The sequence below is a fragment of the Felis catus genome, chromosome A1 (assembly GCF_018350175.1).
Source record: "Felis catus isolate Fca126 chromosome A1, F.catus_Fca126_mat1.0, whole genome shotgun sequence".
NCBI lineage: Eukaryota > Metazoa > Chordata > Mammalia > Carnivora > Felidae > Felis > Felis catus.
In genome coordinates, this window is record NC_058368.1 from 31,216,596 (window position 1) to 31,237,876 (window position 21,281).

Genomic DNA, 21,281 nt, shown 5'->3' on the forward strand with positions numbered 1-21,281 from the left:
CTCATCTTAAAGCTCCTTAGATCTTCTTAGGGACAACATCTTCAACCTATAAAATGATATTTTGAGGAGAGCAGACATTTCAGTGAGTCTAAATTTAAATTTAGAGGATTATCTCCAAGGTTGATCTATTGGAATTACTTATCTGGACCGAAGTAATTCAAGTAATTCAGGTGTAGTGAAACACTTCTAATTTTAAATTCAGAAGCATTAAGGAGTGAGTTGGATTATTGGCTATAGCACTTAGTTGATCCTCTTTCTTATCATCCTTGACTTTTAAAGCCTGGCCTTTTTTTAAATGTTCTTCAGAAATCCATGTGCTCACAGCATTTGATTCATTAATTTTGAAAGACTATTATAAAGGCCTTTTAAGTGATAAGTTCAGAGATACCTAAAAACCCAAGTGTGAACATACACAATTAAAAGAAAGAACTCTGTAAAAATGTCATAATGAATCAGAAGTTCCAAAGTGAATCTTGGGTGAAAGGAGACTGATCATATTTTACAGGCAAGTCATTTTTTTTTTCAAAGTCTGAATCTTCACTAAATGGATCCTTGGCATTGAAGGTGGGCAGAGGATAAAGAACTTCCTTTGTGTCCATATGCTATAATTGTTTTTACTGTATACATTTGTAAGCCCTTATCGTCTATACTTTTATAAGCCCTTTATTTTTGTTATTATCAAGTGCTAGAAAGGGATAAAGAGAAAACAGATTTTATAGATATCAAGCTAAATGTCTAAGTAAAGCAGGTACCTAATTTTATCATAGAAGCCTAGGCATAAACTAAATTAATTTTCAAGACATTGTTCTTTCTTCCTTCCCTTCCTTCCTTCCCCTCTTGAAAGATATATTTTTCAAGAGTAGTAATGAAATTGCTGCTATTAAAATCTCAGTTTTCATCCAATACTCCCTATTGTAGTATATATATATTTATAATATATATATCTACAGATGAACACACATATGTAATACATAATTATATATTATGATCTGCACAAAATACTGTTTCAGATTAAGAACTGTTTATAAGATGAGCTTCTAGTTGCTTAACTAAATTGTATTCCAGCATTGATCTGAACCATTTTCAACTAAGTAGCAATAATGGTTTTATATATTTCAATCTTTTATCACCAAAGACGTCATTTATTTGACTTTATTTTCCAATTATATATAGCTTTTTTGCCATCATGCCGGCACAGCAGAGGTAAAAATCTGCATCACTATGTTGTTTCAAATTTAAACAGTTTTTCCACTCAGCTGGACAGAAACAAACCAGTAACTACTACTTGATCTGGGCCTTGAGACAGAATTAGAATTATTCCAGGGAGAGGAGAGAGAAAGGTAAAGGGCCTTTAAGACTGGGGAAGAGTGTGCAAAAACAGAGAAGGGGCAGGGATGGCTATGAAAATTGGAGGGCAGTGAGGCGAGAGCCCTGCTGTGAGCAGGGGTAGGGGAGCGGGTATTGGACAAGTTGGGAGATACTCTGCATACATACTCAGGGCCCCCATCAGAGAGAAGTTGAATAGTCAGGCTGAGAAATGGTTAGGTTACTGCATTAAGAGCAAATATTTCTAGGCAAAGAGGAAAGAACAAAGACTTAGAGAAGATCAACAAGAAAAAAAAAAAAGAAGAAACAATTGCCAAGTCTCAGAAGACAAGAAAGAAAAATGGCTAAACACAAAGGAACACAAAGCACATGTTAGAAAAGTGAAGACACACAGGGATTTCACCCTACATGATACAGTTCTGCCATTCACTGCAGGCAAGGCGAATTGACCGTAACATGTTTTTCTTCCAGAAAAACCTGATCAGCCCCACAATCATTTACAAGCCAGGATTGCAGGAACTTCTTATCCGTCATTACCAGCAGATTAGATGAAACCTATCTGCTCTCTTAGAAAGAATACATAAGAGTGAAAGAGGAATTCTAGATAGAAGTCACTAGAGTTATCATTTTTACTTTCAATCATGTAGACAAATAATTTTACCATTTTTTTTTTCCTGGATGGATAGTTCATTGGTGGGAGACTGTCTGCATACACAGAGTTTATGAAGCTATATTGCTCAAATTATGATCTGCAGATCACCTCCGGCAAAATCTCTGGATTCTAGAACCTCTGGATTCTTCTGTTAAGGAATGCTGAATGAAAATCCAGGGCAGGGAACAAAGAAGCTGTATTTTCAGCGAGTACCTTGCATGAATCTGTTGCACACCAAAGTTTGAAATACATGAGTTTAAGGAGCATTCGTCTGGGTAACTTTCCTATCAGCACTCAAACAGCAAATGCTGACAGAGCCAACCTGGCGAAGTTACTTTTCCTTAATGATACTTAAGTTTCTTTTAATTCACAGCTATAGGAAGGCATCAAACACACTAGCGGAGATAAACACACTAGCGGAGATAAAAGTTTACAGTAATTGTGTTTGCTAAACAAACACAGTATACATGCTTGCACAAAACTAAAATAATATGTTGATATAACTATATTTGTTTTCCGATGTTAAGTACCAATGATTTAGACTATGAGGGTGAAAACTCCAGCAGCTATGATTAGGGTATGCATCCTGAGTGGATTCTCTTTCACTTTTAGCCTGCTGGTTGTCACATCACTGTGTTAGTCTTATTCCTTCTGCTTATGTGTTCTATAACCCAAATGGAGTGCTGCCCATTGTAAATTCCTAATAAAGACTTGCTAAATTAAATTGTGCTTGATTTTCCCCTCTGGTGATGCAAAACAAGGTAACATGCCATCCAGAGTTGTGAAGGAAGGAAAATAGCTTTTCACAGGTAGCTAGACTCAAGCCATATCTTATTTAACATCACATTCAGAGCTACTGATAGTCCAGCTAAATCAAAATTTAAAGCCATCCCCCACCTTATTTTCCTTCACTTTTCCCTTATATGTGCTTTTTACCTTTTCTGCCTTTGCTTACACTCTATGACTTCTGCCTGAAATGCCCTTATCCCCCGCCCCATAACCTATCCCTTCCTCCTGTTTGCCTGTCTAGATGAGATATTTTCAACCCATGACTGTCCACAATGTGTTACCATTTCCCTCTCATGGCAGTAAAATATGCCTTATTTTTCTCATGTTTATGGAGGTATAATTTCTTGTTTATATAAATGTCTCCAAAGGCAGATTCTCTTTGCTTCCCCCTTTGAGCACCTAGGTGTACACAGTAGGTGCTCAATCATACTTACTAAAATTAACGAATTAATATCTAGTTAAGAAAGCCAGCTCTGGGAGGACTGTATAAGGACAGATTCCTTTTTGCATCATTGGCACTGTAAAATGACCTTGCTAGAAAAAGTTTGCTCTGACTTGGATGTAGAACCACTCTATCAGTCCTGAAATAGAACTATCTTACACTTACAAAACACTAATGGATGTTTTTGAGATTTTCATTTGTGCATAGTACCCCGGTTACCAGGTAAACACACAAAGTGTGGAGAGAAATTCAGTTATTTCTTTGTGACTCACTGACATTCCACCTAAGTGAACTCTTGTCAATTTGTTTTAATTATTCTTTCTGGAAGTTTTAGAGACAGTTAAGAAAAGGAGTTATAATGCCTAGAAGTCTATAAAAATAAAAAAAATTAACAATGGACTATAAGATTTTATGACAAGGATGGAACGTGAGATAGGAAGGACATGCTATGTATTTAAATGCATTTGAATCCATTGTCAGAGCCCCTGCATGAGATACACTCAGTGTATGGATAGGCATTAAAATGAGTAAGAGACTGAGGTTCAGTGAAGCTCAACCAAGTATTCCAAATGACTCTGGGAAAGAAAAAAAAAAAGCCCAGAACTTTGAATACTTCTTTGAAAACATAAATTTTGAAAGAATACATTTCTGAGAATATTTCAATCTTATGTCTAATATATTATCCTGAAGAATAGTCTCCTCTCTTGCCTAAAAGCCAAAGACTAAATAGTAATTTATTCCCTGAGGTAGTGGATGTTGAGGCTTTGTATTATGGGACTAAAATTTACCAGAGATAAAATAGAGTTATTCACTAGAATTTTTTTTCTCAGGATCTGTTCTATTATACACTACCCTATCCCCCTAATTCATATTATGACACTGAAAAATACCAGGTCGTCAAACTTAGCTATAAATTACTTCACACCCCTAGAAGCATAGGCATTCCAGAAAGTAAATTAATTTTTCACTTTTAGTTTCAGATTACTGACTTTTCGTAAAAGGGTTATGCTAATTTTTCTGGTCGAATGTCAATTGATGAGTCCCATAGGGCACAGTTAAAATGCTACAAAGATCACTTTTCTTTATCAAATATCTTTAGGCAATTGTGAAACCAAATGAATAGATTTATCCTACTCCACCCCCAAAATAATGGGAAAAAAAGAGAAAACAAAAATCTTCAAAAAATTTTACCTTATTACTGCATAATAGCTGTATGACTATATATTTAGCCTCTATTTTATTTTGGGTATGTTTTATTGAAATATGCAAAACATTAAACAATTTTAAACCTGTACAAAAGTAATATAATAAAATGGAAGCTATCCTTTCATGTCACCCTTTGGAAAGGAAGTTAGGAAGCTGTTATACATATTTTCTCTGAATCTGCCTTGAAATATGCATAAATTCACATGACATTTTGGTAAATGTATTTCCCTAAGAAGATTCCATGCATTTCAGGAAGTGTATAATTTGGCAATTACTAAAGAAATTATTCATTTCTCATGTATAAAAAATAAATAGTTGCATTAAATACATGTAACCTGTCAGAATATGACTTATGGTTGCCTCCAGCAATAGCAATGTATGTGCTCTGCTCATTCAATTTAATAATACATTTTCAATAATAAATAAATTAGGTCATAAATTTGTGTTATGTGCTGGAACCTAGAAATAACTCTCCTCTCCCTCCCCTCTTTCCCTCACCACCTCCCCATAATTTCTCTCTCATCTCTCTACATCTTTCTCTCTCTCTCTCTCTCTCTCTCTCTCTCTCTCTCTAACACCCAATACTCCACAGGTAAATGTCTTTTGAAAAAAGTAAAACAAGTATTATGCCAACAGAAAAATAAATAGCCCAAAAGGAAAATGGGCAATAATGAATATGATCAATAATTCTTAAGAACTCTTCCTTATAATTTTATTGACTTTTACATCTCTAGCCCTCTTTTATACTAATAGATCCCTCTGAGGATCTAGAACATTCCTTCAACAATTCAGCGTCAGTGGAAATCAAGGTCTATTGAGGTCACATGATTGCACAGTCCATAGCAAGTAGTAATTCATGTTTGGTGAATAAGGCTGTTGGTGTTAAAAAGCAGAAGAAACCTTTGGTGGGGAAAAGGCTACAGCTACCAAGAAACCAGCCACTGAGAAGAAGCCTACAGAAAAGAAACCCACCACAGAAGAAAAGTAGCCCCTGAATAAACTTAAATTTGTTTATTCCATAAATGTCAATCATTTTGAACAGCTAGTTTTGAATAAAGCCCTGATCAAAGGCAGTGAGAAACATGAAATAAAAGGGAGTAGTAATCAGTGGCATATTTAGTTTGAGGATAGTTTTCTTGACTTCAGTTCCATATTCTTTCTATGGAACAAATAAGCAGATAATATTGGAATGCTAATTCTCTCATTTAATTGAGCTAGCTTCATGGCTTGTCCTTTATATATTGTTTTAAATTCTTTTTCTTTGTTTCTTTCCTAATACAGAAATTTCAGCTGTGAAAAGGGGTGCTCTTGCTTTGATCTCAAAGACACAGTTGTGTCTCATGGGTTAAACTGCACCTGGTGTTAAATGCCAAGGTGATGTATGAAAAGGGAGTAACAGAAAATTAAGACCCAGAGGCTAAGAAAACAGGACCAATGCAGGTAATACTACAGATTTTTTTTAAAACAATGAAGCAGGACAAGCAAAGTAAACTCAAATCTTGAAATACACAGTGTAGCTCTTAGCTGAGAGTTTTTATATATATATTTTTTAAGTTTATTTATTTTTGAGAGAGAGAGAGAGAGAGAGAGAGAGAGAGAGCGAGCGCGAGCATGAGTGGGGGAGAGGCAGAGAGAAAGGGAGAGAGAATCCCAAGCAGGCTCCACGCTGTCAGCACAGAGCCTGTCGCAGGGCTCAAACTCACAAACCTTGAGATCATGACTTGAATCAAACCCAAGAGTCACACGTTTAACTGGCTGCACCATCCAGGCACCCCTGAGATTTTTTTTAAGTAGGGGTTAAAACTTGACATTTTTTGTAAATTACAAGTATGGGGTGTGTAAAGGGAGTGGGGATAGGGACCTGCTATGGTCAGTGGTTGCAAGTTTCATGTGTTCTTAAGGTGAAATCATCATTGCTAAGGTCTTTAGGCTATAAATATACTTGTTTATAAAGGAAGTATTTGGGATTTTGTAAGGTACATGGTTGTTTATGAAGGGCACAGCATAATAAAAACAGCATAAGTTAGAATTAGATAAATAGGAGCCTTAACCCCATCTTTACCAATGATTAGCTATGCGTTCTCAGAAAGCTGAGATTCAAATTTTCAACTAGTAACACGATGAAGAGTTGTTATAATATTTAAATAAAATAAAGCATGCAGGTGCTAACTAAGTGTTTACTGAGTATTCTCGTCTTGTTCCTTGCAGATCCAACCTTGCTTCTCTACCTTGCACTTCACTGATACTCTATTGACACTCTGTTGAATTACTCTTGTTTTCTGGTATATTTTGGATTCAGACAATGAAAGTTATCCACGGGAGAAGGGAAAGTGAGAGAAAAAATTGACATATGATTTCATTCCTCAGGTCTCTTCCTATGAGGTTGGTGGGGACCACCTTTCTGTACCAAAGGAAGACCAGGATGTCCCTGTAGATGCCCCTCTCCCACCCCATGGTTTCCACTCCTGCTGGGTTCTGCTAAATAAACCCTCCTTCACCTAACCCATTCAGACCTAGGGTAATAGTGCCTTTCCTGCTATGATTATCTCCAGAGTGTCACATCATTACTTGTTGACTTCCTTCAAACCCCTCACACCTTTGCAAATAGTCCCTTTATTAAACTCTCCTCAAACGCCCCTTTTTGATATGCCATCTGTTCTCCAGCCAGGACACCAGTGGAATAGTTATTATCATTATTATCATTATTACAGAGTGGTCTCTCTGAATGCCATGCCAACTGCTCTTATGAAGGCGATTCATAGTAACTGCTTTGATAATTGTGACAGCTAACAAGTGACACATGGAAATGCAGAACTGTCAATCTTGTGATTAATTATCCAAAGTGTCAGACATCATAAAGGGACTCAAAAGTGTTCATGTTTATTGAAAAGTGAACTAATTTACTAATTATATATATGTACATTTGGTTGTATATTGTTGAAAATTGCACAAACATGTATCTATCAAATTATATAATTGTAAATACAAAACTAAGACAAAAATAGGTTTTATCTTTTGCATTATGAGAATTATGAAATATATGTCTTCTAGAGAGTGGCTGGGATGGGGACTGGTGAGAGAGAGGCCTCTGCCTTCAGTTCTGGGGAGGCAGGACACAGTGATCACAGCTGTGAACTAGCTTGTCCTGCCCTGACAGGTGGCTCTTACTCCAAGGGCAGACACACTGTGGGGATTGGTTTCACTGGGATAAACAGCAGCAAGCAAAGTCTGTTCTACTGCATGAAAACAATAGAAGATCTTAAAGATTGGGCTTAAAGAATTTAAAATATTGGCAAAAGATGGGGCACCTGGGTGGCTCAACCGGTAAGCATACGACCTCAGCTCACATCATGATCTCACAGTTCATGAGTTCAAGCCACCTGTTGGGCTCTGTGCTGACAGCTCAGAACCTGGAGCATCAGAGTCCGTGTCTCTGCCCCTCCCCTGCTTGCGCACATACTCTCTCTCTCAAAAATAAACATTTAAAGAAAAATTTAATATATACATCCAAAAGATACAAAATAGAATATATTAATATATATTATATACATATATAATATACATATACATATTAATATATATGATATATATTAATATATATCATATATATTAACATATATATTAATATATATATGCAAAAGATACAAAATAGAATAGGACCAAAGCCGGTTTTTAATTTAGAATGCTACAAACCACATCAGTTAAATAATTTTAGTAGCATAACTTTTAGAAATCACACACTGGCTGACATTTTTCAGTCACTTCCTCTGAAGCAATTTAATACATATCAGAGAATATCAGCTTATTCACTTTTACAAAGCCAGAGCAAAATAAATTAGGGTGAGAGATTCTCCTCCTAGTAAATACTGAGAAGATGAGCATTCATTTTCTGGATGTTTCCTATCAGTGAGATTTCCAATAACCCATAGTTTCAGGCAATTCGCTCCTTCTACCTCATTTGGTTGACCCAGGCATTGGGATTGATTGCCACAGGTTTAATATAGCTACAACTAATGGCTTGTAGATTCTTTTATAATCAAACCTTGCTTGAAATGTCTATTAAAGTTTGCCCCAGGAATCAGAATGTCAGAGTACCTGGGACAAATGACTTTCTCCAAGTCAGGTGTAAAAACACTTCCTAACAAGGTAGCAAAGCAGTTGTTTATTTTAGAACTTATGAAAATTAAGGAAAACAAACCAAAACTTAAAAATGTTTATTAGTGTTTTAAATAATAAGTAATAAGGAAGATTTGGGGACATGTCTAGAGGTAAAATGTATTTTACTGGCCACTGGGAACACGATGGAGAATATAAACTGAGGACATGTTGCTGCTTTTCACTAAGAATGTTGGCTGTGGTTTTGCCATCAATGCACACAGACATCAGAGATATCAGTCTAACAATCTTAAACTTCATTCAAATGTGGACCTTTTAAAATCATTTGAACTTTGTGTTTTTTTAAGAATGAACATCTTATGGCTTCAAATACCACGGGTGAAGACAATAAATTGAACCCAATTATCTGGGTCTTATCATGGAGCCAGAATTTGTTCTCTGATGATATTTTTAAATAATTATTTCTTTGTTGTGCCTATAATTTGTTTCTTATAACTTGCACTGATATAGTTATTTCAAAATGTATAAAAACTAATTTATTTTCCCAAGACATAAGTTGAATATATCTTAATGCATAGTAAAAGCAATTATATAAGTGAAGTCTTTGTACTTTTTAAACAGGAATAAAAAGGAAAGGAATACCAAAAAGTCTCAAACTGACTGTTGAGCAGGGAGAATTACATAAGGATGAGAAATTCAATTTGGAAAATATTTACTGATATAGAACCTAACACGTGGTTATTATTGAGGGTGATGATGTACTGGTCCAACTTAACATATAACTAATTATAATTGACTTACCAACAGAAAATTGTAACAAATTCTCATCTCTGTGCACAGAGAGTCTGAAACCTACTTCTTAGGTTTAATTCAGGAGATTTCATTAATATAGTTAACATAACCAAATATTTTGACACATACTTATTTAAAACTACCATATATTCAAGTATATCTCATTAGATTTTTGTGTATCTAAGAGTATTTGGAAAAAATTACAGTGCGAATATAATTAAAATCTTAAACTAAGAAATAATGGCATCACAAGAGAACTAAGATCAAAATGTTGAACCATATTGTTCATGGTTTAACATCCTACATCCAAATATTTCTCAATGTGTCTGGTGCTTTGACTAGTGCCTTAAAAAGCTAGTTTGCATAAATATTCAAGAGTTACAAGAAGAGCATTTCTTTACCTCAAAAGGTCTCATACTTACTCTTAAAGGATTATCTCTTTGATTAAACTCAAACTAGAAATCAATGCAAAGAAAGAATTAAAAGCTCCCAAGCTTTCAGAATGCTTTGAATATGGGTAAATGTATGAAGCAGGAAGAAGCAGAAGGACAGTTACATTAATTATACACAAAGGTGCAGCTTTATTCCTGTGACTGTACAAAATCATAGTATTTTTATAAGGGGATATTAAAAAACTGAAATGAGGGGCGCCTGGGTGGCGCAGTCGGTTAAGCGTCCGACTTCAGCCAGGTCACGATCTCGCGGTCCGTGAGTTCGAGCCCCGCGTCAGGCTCTGGGCTGATGGCTCGGAGCCTGGAGCCTGTTTCCGATTCTGTGTCTCCCTCTCTCTCTGCCCCTCCCCCGTTCATGCTCTGTCTCTCTCTGTCCCAAAAATAAATAAACGTTGAAAAAAAATTTAAAAAAAAATAAAAAAATAAAAAAATAAAAAACTGAAATGATGAAAGCTTTACTGTAACAACCAGTCTTTATCCTACAATGACATGTTTTCTACTTAGTTGTATTTCTGCTTGCACACTTGATTTTATTTGATCATTCTGACATAAAAACACCATTCCATCTTAGGGGTGTCTGGGTGACTTAGTTGAGTGTCTGACTCTTGATTTTGGCTCAGGTCATGATCTCAGGGTCATGAGATCAAGCCTTGGATCCACTCCACACTAGGCATGGAGTCTGCTTAAGATTCTCTCTCTCTCTCTTTCTCTCTCCCTCTCCCCCTTTCCTCCACTAGCATGTGTGGTCTCTCTTTCTCAAAAGACAAAAATAAAACAAACACAAAAATCCCTGCATCTTAGTAAAATATATATATTTCCTGTTATCTTTTAGTCATTTGTTATTTTAGTCTTGATGGGTTGAAGATTTTATTTGATTAGATTTGTTTTTTGATAACTTGCCATCTGTGATTATTTGAAATCAATGTGAAAATGAAAGTATGAAAGTGATTGTTGTTGTTAATTGTTTTTAGTCCCTGCTCATGCCTTAGTGCCATTTTTGAAAGGGTAACTGGGGCAACAGAAAAGAAAATGAGGAACAAATATAATATGAATAATACATGGTTATCAAATGTCTTTATACATAAAAATTCATTTGTTTAATCAATATAAAATTACATTACCAAATTGTATTTAATTATGAGCATATGGTAAAAATTAGCAATAGTTTTTTAATAAATGTTTTGAATTGCCTGAGGCTGCTTTGATCTTCAAAACTAGCATGGTCATCTTTAATAGGTGTTCTGAAGTTCATGTGATTGATTTCCTAACGCTCATTGTGTACCCATAAATCTTACATTCCTTTCTAGGAGGAGAATAGAGAACCCTTGCACATCACAGAACAGGAATCAGACCTCTTGCACAAACCTTTCAAGTACTTAAAGCTGTAAATAGGCACCACTAAATCTACATTGAATCAGGAAATGTTTCAGGCCACTGCACCCCCTCACTGATCGATGACCCCCTGTCCCTTTAAAAACCTCTTGGCTAGGCAGAAAGCACAGAGTTGGCTTTTGGACAAGAATCTGCCTTCTCCCCAGGTGGCCCAGGCTGCTGAATAAAGCTCATACTCCTTTCCAATCAACAGTCATCCCCTGACAAATGGCCTTTTGAGCAATGGGCAGCCGAACTTGGGATTTGGTAACAACTTTTGGGAAGCCAACTAGGAGCCAATGCTCCTGTGGCATCCAGTTCCCCCTGGGAACTCCAAAGCAGCCCAGTTGTCTAGGGCAGCACTCCAGGGCTTACTTGTTCATTTCCTGAGCTAGTAACTTGGATTACTGGAGGGGGTTAGCTGCTCAGGTTTAGTTGGTTTCAGGGAGAGAATCTGAAGAATCTGTCCCTGCAACTGCAGAGGCTTCTTTTGTCTTGGGGAAATTCCATGTTGATTCCTAACACTTGCTCTTTGACTTGAATGGAAAGGGAAAGAGCATCTGGGGCAAGCTAACAAGCTTTTGGACTGGGTAGGTTTGTTGAAAGTGCACATCAACATAGTTTCTCTTTTGTGAAGAGCTAGGAACTTTTGTTTTCATTGTCTGTGCTTTCCCATTCTGGAAGTGGCACAACAGTTGGGAGAAACTAAGAATTTGAATAATATTCAATTGGTCAATTCCTTTGGGATTTGGGGCAGCTATGTCTTTGGTCTGTGTGTGTGTGTGTGTGTGTGTGTGTGTGTGTGTGTGTGTGTATCATCTTTGGTGTAATGGGGGTTCTATCTCTATCCCGCCGACATTGGGCCAAATTTTGAATAAAAGGAAGGAGTATAGTCAGGAATCTATGACCAAGCAAAAGCTGATTTTCTATTGTAATACTGCCTAACCAATGTACTTTCTAGAAGCAGATGAGAGATGGCCCCTAAATGGATCTTTAAACCATTACACCATTTTACAACTAGGGATATTTTGTCAAAGAGCAAGAAAGGATAATTAGATACCCTATGTTCAGGCTGCTTGTCTTTACATAGTAAAGATGCTGCCCAGGAAAAAAAGTTATTAATGGTGCAGAGACAAGGGGAAAAAACAATTTTTTTTCCTGATGATGCTATATAGAATATAGGAATATAGAAATGAAAAATAGAAGGGATAGGAAGAATATGTGGCAAATCTAACCCCACTGCCCCCTCTGCAGGAGCTCTTACCTCCACCTTCTCCTCCTCACCATTCTAAGGGGTGGAACAAAGGAATCCTGGAATAGTCTCTTCCTTTAAGACCTGGCAGGGCACCCAATTTGGACAGGAAGCACCCCACTATGGGTAGTGGGCAATATCATTAAGGCAACACCCAGTCGAGGGCATTGGTGCTCAAGGACAGCCTCTCAGACGTTATTGGACATATATTCCTTTTACAACTTCAGACTTCATGAGTTATAAAAATGCCAATCCCCCCTTATAGTGAGACCCCCCCCCCAAAAAAATGGTAGAACTCTTTTTGAGCACTTTTGCAGCTCATCAGGTCAGCTTGGGCAGATATCCAAGCTTCAGTGAATACCATATTAACTTCAGATGAAAGATGAAAGATGAAAGATGGCTAGTATTAGTCAATGAAATGAGGAAGCCCAGCACCCCCATCATGAGGATCCAGCCCAGACCCCACACCTGCCTTCGCATTGGTTGAGCCCAATTGGGACCCAAACCAAGGGGGTTTGCCTGGATCTGAGCATTATCAGCAGTACATCTTGGCAGGTTTAAGTAAAGGTCTCCCAAGCAGTGCAGTTTCAGTAAGATTCAAGAATTGAGAGATGCAACAGAAAGTCTGGCTTGTTTAGAAAAGATTTACCTAATTTATCAGAAATGTACAGATATATCATCAGAGGCCCCAGAAAATATCCACATGGTAAACATGACATTCATAGGGCACAGCATGCCTGATATAAGGAGAAACCTCCAAAAGGAGAAAAAGGTAGTAGGAATGGAACCATCACAGCTAGCTGATGTAGCCTATGAAGTATTTATTGCATGAGAAGTAAAAGGGCTCACCAGGCTGCAGTCAATGGAAAGTGTGGAAGGCAGGGATGGGAAAAAGAAAAGTAAGTGACCTCTAGGAAGTAAGAAAGGAGCTATTGGTGAGAATCAGTGCCACTACTGCAAAAAGAGAGGGCACAGAAAGGGGATTGACTGAAATTGAAAGGAAAACAAAGGCAGGGAGGAGGGACAAGGTATAAATAAATGATGATGGAAGGAGAGGAAGATGACAAATGAAGAGGCTCCCTACCATCTCGCTGATTCAGTTACCATTTCCCCACAGGAGCCCTGGGTACAGTTTCCACTGAGGAATCAGCTGATGGACTTTTTAGTGGACACAGGGGCCATGTACAGCATCTTGAATACTAAATTGATACAAAACACCCAGAAGGCAGTCTCTGTAGTTGAGGGTCTCAGGTCAAGAACAACAAAGACCTTTCCTACAATGGCTAGAATGCAAGTTTGGTGATTTTTCTTTGAGACATCATTTTCCTTATATGCCAGAATGTCTGATCTTACTGGGCAATTCTTGCTTTGTAAACTAAACGCTCAGGTAACTCTCTTCAAAGAAACAAGCACCTACAAATAAAGGTACCTCCGGGTAAAGTGCTCCCATTACAAGCTGTTCTAACTCAGGTTAAGACACCAGAAGCAGACCCATTCCCTCCTGAAATCAATAAACAAGTAAGTAAAGTGATTTGGGCAGATAGAGTGGTAGGGAGGGCAAAAGATTTGACACCTGTATGAACAGACTTGAAAGAGGAGATTTACCATCCCTAGGAAAAGGCAGTACCCTTTAAAAAAAGGAAGTTGTAGAAGATATACAGGCCAACTTGCAGAAGTTCTTGAAATATGGCTTAATTTGAGCTTGAAGGCCATATGATAAATACAACCATTGTTCCAAAAAAGAAATACTCATGAGTACCATTTTGTACAAGATTTATGGGCCATTAATTAAGCCATACAAGACATACCTGACTTTGTCCAATCCATACACACTAACTGTAATAGTTGGTGATTATGAATGGTTGATTGTACTAGATCTAAAGGAAGCCTATTTCTGAATTCCAACAGAGAAGGCCCAATTGTTGTTTGCTTTTGAATGCCAGGACCCTTAGAAATCAGAACCACCTCCTGAAACTATTGGATGGTGTCACCATAAGGATTTAAAAATCACCCCTGCCCCACTATTTTTGGTGAAATCTTAGCAAAGGATTTGAGGATGATAAAATTAGCTGATGGGATTTTATTACGTATATATCATTTGTTAATTGATACCCCCACTTATGAAGTTTGTCTAGACAATACTATTCTGGTTTTAAATCATTTGGCAGACTGCAAATATAAAATGCCAGCATACAAGGCCCAAATTTGTAAATAAGAGATTGTTTATCTTGGCTCTCAGCTGTGTCAGGGACAATGTATCCTCACTGATGGGGTGGGGGGTGGGGGGAAGAAACAGTTTTAGCTCTACAAACCCCCAGAAATCAGTGACAACTCTATGAGTTTGGGGGAATCGCTGGTTTCTGTCAGATCTGAATTTCAAATTATGGTTTGATAGTCAAGCTTTATGTGAAGCTCTAAGAGAATTGGATTCGGAGCCTTGAATTGGACTATGGAATATCAATTGGCATTTGAGACAATAAAGGAAAAATTGGCAAATGTCCCAGTTCTAGGATTACCAAACCCTAAAAAGCCCTTTAAGCTATACATACATGAAAGGCAAGGTCACAGATTGGGGGTCCTCATACACATTCTTGAGGATAGTCCACAGTCAGTGACCTATTTCTCTGAGCAATTAGAACCCACAGCCAAAGGATAGCTCCTCTGTTGGAGGGCTGTTGCAGCTATTTGTGACATACTACAAGATGTTATGTTAACAAGATGAAGTGTTAACACTTGGGCAAGAGATAATGGTGTATGTGCCTTATCAAATATTAACCCTTTTAGAACAGAAACAGGATATTGGCTAATAGCTACAAGAATGAGTGGATAGCAAGCTATATTGTTAGACAATCCAAATGTGACTTTATAGCAACAACAGCATTGAATCCAGCAACTTTGCCACCTGATAACTTGAACACCACCTCAAGTAAGAATGAATGTGTTAAGATCATTGATGCAGTATATTCTAGCCAGTCAGACCTCCTCCATCAACCACTGCCGGCACCAGATTATGGGTTATTTACAGATGGTAATAGTGTCATGGACAATGGCAAGCAATGATCTGGATATGTAGTGGTCACACTGGTTCGGATAATAAAAGCACATGCTTTCCCCCCAACTACCTCCTCACAAAAGACAGAACTGATTGTTCTAACATGGGCCCTGGAGTTATCACAAGTGGAAAAGGTAAATATTTATACCGACTCAAAATATGCTTTTGTGATAACTCATGCACACCAATTTGGAAAGAGAGGGGTTTATTGATCTTCCCCAACAATGACATTAAATATTCCCAAGAAATCCTGTGATTATTAGAAGCTATCTATCTTCCTGCTGATGTAGTGATTATGCATTACCCAGGGTACCAGAAGGGGAATTCTCAAATATCAAGAGGTAACTGGTTAGCAGATGCAACAGCCAAAATAGTGGCCAAAAACTCACACTCAAGAGATCCTTGAGTGGATCTCTCTGCCTTTAAACCCCAGTACAGGCAATAAGATGAAGAGAGAACACACACAAAAATGGGGCTTTACTCAAACAGACCCCACTGCTTCATGGAAAATGAACTCCCACTGGATAATACTATTACCTGCATAGATAGTATTACCTATGCCCTGATAGTGAATCTAGTCTTAAAGCATATGCATGAAGGATCACACTATGGGAAGGATGCTTTAATGGATTTTATTAGGCCTCATTTGAAGGAGACTTATCTATAGAAAATGGCCCACACAGGCACCCAGAGATGTACTGTACGTGCAAAGAATAATCCAAACAATGAGAGACACTTACCAGGTCAAGGGATACAATATAAATTGGAATGTCCTTTTGAGGATTAGCAGATAGGCTTTACCCACATTCCTAGGACTACTTGGAATTGTAAATATTTACTAGTATTTGTAGGTATCTTTTCGGGATGGTTTTAAGTGTTTCCCACCTAAACAGAAAAAAGTCCAGATATTGTAAGACTGTTGCTGAAGGAAATTATTCCTAGATTTGGTTTATCCAGCACTATTCAGAGTGATAATGGGCCTGCCTTTCTATGTGAGGTGGTATATAAAGTAAATGCTGCTTTACAGATCATCCAGAAATTGCATCCTTCATGGAGACCTCAATCAACAGGAAAAATGGGGGAAAGATGAATCATACGTTGAAAAAGACTTTGACTAAAAGCTGTCAAGAAACTAACCTGAAATGGGATAAGATTGTACCTATTTCCCTTCTCTGCATTAGGATTGCCCCCAAAAGTGGGCTAAAATTAAGCCCTTTGAGATTGTATTTGAGAGACCCTTTTAAACCGAGGCTCTAGGGACAGCACCCTTAGACTTAGAAAATGAAAGTAAGATTAAACAGTATGTACAACATTTGAGTCAGGTATTAACTGTTTGCACAAGTTTGTCCTCTCCAGGTCTATGTATGCTTCAGATGAGCCACTTCATCCTTTTAGACCTGGAGACAGAGTACTATTATAAAAGACCTGTAAAAATCAAGAGCCTGATCAAAAGTTGGCTGAGAAATGGATGGGGTGTTATGATGTTTGACTAACCATCATACCTCTCTAAAATTTTCAGGTATCAGCCACGGATACACTATACCAGAATGAGGAGGGTTCTAGCTACTGATGACAAAGAAGCCACTGAAAGTCCCTGCTGGGAAAGCCATCCTATTCAAGATTTAAAAGACCTCTTTAGGAAAGGAAACCTATGACAACTATGTTCGTTCTGTGGTCCATATTAATGATGTCTTCTCTCTCCTTAGGTTGGAAAGACAATGCACTCGTACAGGTAACTCCGAATTTGGCTATAGTACATGTTCTACTGATTGCTGGATAGGTCATCCAAAAGCTCAGTGGATGCTGGACCATGGAGACCTCTTGGCCCACCCTATTTATAACACCTGAAGGCAACTGATTTCCAATTACAAAGGCCCAAATACTAATGTATAGGCTTAGAATAGTTAGATTCTTCCAAAATGATCATGAGGTACCCAGTGTGTTATGATCCCTCCAATTACTGAACTAAAAGAGTTAATCTTCAAAGGACAGAGCAGGCATATATTCCTCAATTAGCTATCATGTGAAACCACCTCCCAAAAGGGAGCAACTCCCTACGTGTAAACGATAGTCTGTTTTCTTTCTGGCTATGGACAATATCCATAGCCAAGTTCAGGTGGGCAGGAATTGGATGGAATTAGCTGCTCTATTACTGAGCTGATTCTAAGACCTGAGGAAGTCTCCACATTTTGTCTTTGTGCTCTATTTGGGTTTGTCTTTATTTGCAAATTAGTCATGGCCACAGACCATATTACAAAGTTTTTTAACCCCAAACGGTGTCGTCTGGCCACCCTGGTGATCCCCTTCTCCCTTCATCCTAACAAAACCAAACATTGAGCCACCTCCCTAAAATTATTTCCCAGACCGACTTGTGATCTTCCAGGCAATATCCCTGATGGGGATGAATATTTCTTTCATTATATATTGCTGTGGTGGGGGAGCTGCTGCCCAATAACATGTGCTTTGCAGTCTGTCTCAAACTCTCCACCACTGGGGATAATACAACTGCCAAATATTTGGCTAACTCACAGAAATCAGTAGAATCCCTTGCTAAAGTTGTCCTGGATAACCGTATGGCTCCTAACTGAGCAAGAGGGAGTTTGTGTTGTTGTTAATTTGTCTTGCTGCACATATATCAATACCTCCTCAGAGGTAGAAACCGGTATTGATAAAATCAGACAGCAAGCCACTTAGTTACAGCAAACCCTATATTTCTACCTGCTCTGTTCCAGGGAGGATATGATTGGTTCACAAACCTCTTCTCCTAGATACCATCAGTATTTAAGTCCACATTACAAGGCATTCTAAAATTAGGACTCACCCTGATGTTAGAGGTACTATGCGTACACCTAAGACTTAAGCTCACTACATTGTGTATATAAAAAACTTCAAGCAAGCCACATCAGCAGTCATAAATTAATGCTTCAAATCCACATTAACATATTCCATCCCAAGGTCCTGAATATACCCTTTATCAGCCTGAAGAAGCTACAGAAGGTGAGTCTTCTCCCTCAATACCATAGATACGGAATAAAATTAACAGTGGGGAATTAAGGCCACCTTGACCTTTGTAACTCACATGGTGATCTTTCATATGTGTTCTTAAGTTCATGTGATTGACTTCCTAACCCTCATCTTGTATCTATAAATCTTACATTCCTTTCTAGGAGGAGAACAGAAAGCCCTCATACATCACTGAACAGGAATCAGACCTCTTGTACAAACATCAAGCACCTCTGAAAATAAGCACCACTAAATCTACATGGAATCAGGAAACGTTTCAGGCTACTGCACCCCCTCACTGATCAATGACACTCTGTCCCTTTAAAACCCTCTTGGCTAGGCAGAAACACAGAGTTGGCTTTTGGACAAGAGTCTGCCTTCTCCCCAGCTGGCTGGCCTCCTGAATAAAGCTCATATTCCTTGCCAACCAACAGCCATCTCTTGAGTATTGGCCTTTTGACCAATGGGCAGCCGAACATGGGACTTGGTAACATGCCCTTCTCATAGTTGGAGACCACTGAATTAAAAGCTATCAGAAAAAAATCCTCTTCTCCTATACCTTCTCAATCTTTATATCTCTTTCTTATATTTCTTATTTGAGAAGCCTTGAATTCTTGAGGACTAAGAAGTCTTCCTTGTTTTCATTTGAATTTTGATACAAATAACTTTGTTCCAAAGAACATCAAAATAGATAGCTTACCAGGGGTGCCTGGATGGCTTAGTCAGTTAAGCGTCCAACTTCAGCTCAGGTCATGATCTCATGGTTGATAAGTTCAAGTCCCGTGTTGGGCTCTGTGCTGACAAATCAGAGCCTGGAACTTGCTTCAGATTCTGTGTGTCCCTCTCTGTCTGCCCCCTCTCCTCCTGTCTCTCTGCCTCTCAAAAGTAAATAAACTTTAAAAAAATAGTTTAGCAGATATTAATATTCATGCCCTATTAAAATAATGTTTTATGTAATATTTTGTAGTATTTATAGATGGACTATGAATAGTCCTTCTTGAAATGGTTTTATACTTTAAATAATATAAAATTAATTAATGCTTTATATATTTAAATAGTCATACAATAGGTAGAAATGTTGAATGACTAAATTAAAGGAATTTAGAAAAGATTATTTATTATCCACTGTACTTAAAGCTTAAAAGTGCTGCAAACAATTTTATTAGTTGTCTTTAATTAGAGTTTAAGGTAAACAATAAAGGAAACTTAGATATACTAAACTCCCCATAATACACCCTATGCAACAATACAGAATTATGTCTAGTATGCTACTCAAGATTAAGCATTAAAGAAAAAGCAGCAGATATCAACATTTACATTGGCAAATGCATTTATCTTCAGTAGATTAGAGCAAATATGGTCTTTTCAGACAAAGTGGCTCTAGTGAGGTGAATTTACTTCTTGGTTTTAAATTCTGTACAATAAAAAGTAAAGGGATCTCAATTTAAAGCTGAATTCTTCTATGCAGCACATTTTATATCTACCTGAATTCAAGTTTATGTGCCTAATGAATGAGTTACAATGCTCAAGCACCTATTAATAATGAGAAGATGAAGTTAGATAAGATGCGGCTTGCCTGATCTTTGCAAGTCTCCCAGAACCAAGGTGCACTGCCATTTAAGCATGCATCTTTAAGAATCGCAGTGTGTGCAAGGATGCTTAGGTTTCAAAAAAATCCCTCAATGATGAAGAAGAAATTATCTGTTGTGTCATCACCTCCCAAGAAGCTCTTCTATAAATAAGGTTAACACAGACCAAATAAGACTTTTCCTTTTGGAGAAACAAGGACCACACATGTGCCTGTGATAACTCATATGTGTTTCATAAAAATGATAAAGTTATTATGCGGTGGCCTATTTGGCCAGTTTTGAATTAGAAGCCTTAGAACAAATTCCATATGTCGGAAATTGAGTGAGTAAACTCGTGTTGAATAATGAGAATGATAAATTAAAGAATATACGTGTGATTTATCATTCCTTCCTAGAGAACACCTTTAGCAATAGCAAATGTAAATTAAGATGACATTACAAAACAGATTAGGGGAGAATAGCATGCAGAATTCCAGCGAGATTAACAATGAGGACAGGAGGCATTTTAAAAATCACAGAAGATATTCAAGCACCTACTGGTCTTGGAAAGAGTCAGTGTTCGTCTAGTCCCTTTCATCCAAGAATCTCACTACATTTAAATGTATTTCAAATTGATTTCCACGTGCTAAAGCATTCATATTGTAATTTAAATCCAACAGATCAAAATAAAAATCACAGTGCCCTGTGTTTATTAAAAACTACAAAACAGAAAGAAAACTACTAATGAATCCCTCTTGGTAAATTATTCACAGACACAAACACAGGGAAGATGAGCAGAAAACACTGTGCTTCACTAACACTGTGGGGTAGGATAATTTATTGGAAAATTCATTTGTGTTTTGGTTTCTCTGCTAAGGAAAAATCAGAAAGAATGAGTTCACAGTGTTTTGTGCTCTACATTTTTCCATCCGTTCTGACTAGGTCCTTGTATTTCTTTGCCTCAGGGGCTTCTCAGGGCCTAAAGCAGAAGGTGCTTGAAAATAACCTCTCTTCCTGGCTTTTTTAAAAGTCCAAACCAGGGGTCACACTCTCAAATACCAACAGAGCCAGGCTGGCACCTAAGTGAACAAAGTTGGACTGGGTTTAATTTTTCCCACGTAGGCTCCATTTAATTGCATATTTATCTATGAAGGAATGTTTTTACACTAAGGAATACATTTTTCCATTTTCTAAAAAAAAATTATTTAGAATTTTGGTCCACTTCTCTTTTGATAGTGTCAATGAAAAATTGCACCGGAA

At 37.5% G+C, this 21,281-nt stretch overlaps 1 long non-coding RNA gene across 1 annotated transcript; it reads left to right on the forward strand.

The window, feature by feature from the left end:
* Positions 1-446: 446 nt before the first annotated feature.
* Positions 447-18,880, forward strand: LOC102901923. The gene is made up of 4 exons (XR_439444.5): positions 447-564; positions 5,697-5,855; positions 16,970-17,182; positions 18,618-18,880. It is a non-coding gene; the product is annotated as an uncharacterized LOC102901923 (long non-coding RNA).
* The last annotated feature ends 2,401 nt before the right edge of the window (positions 18,881-21,281 follow it).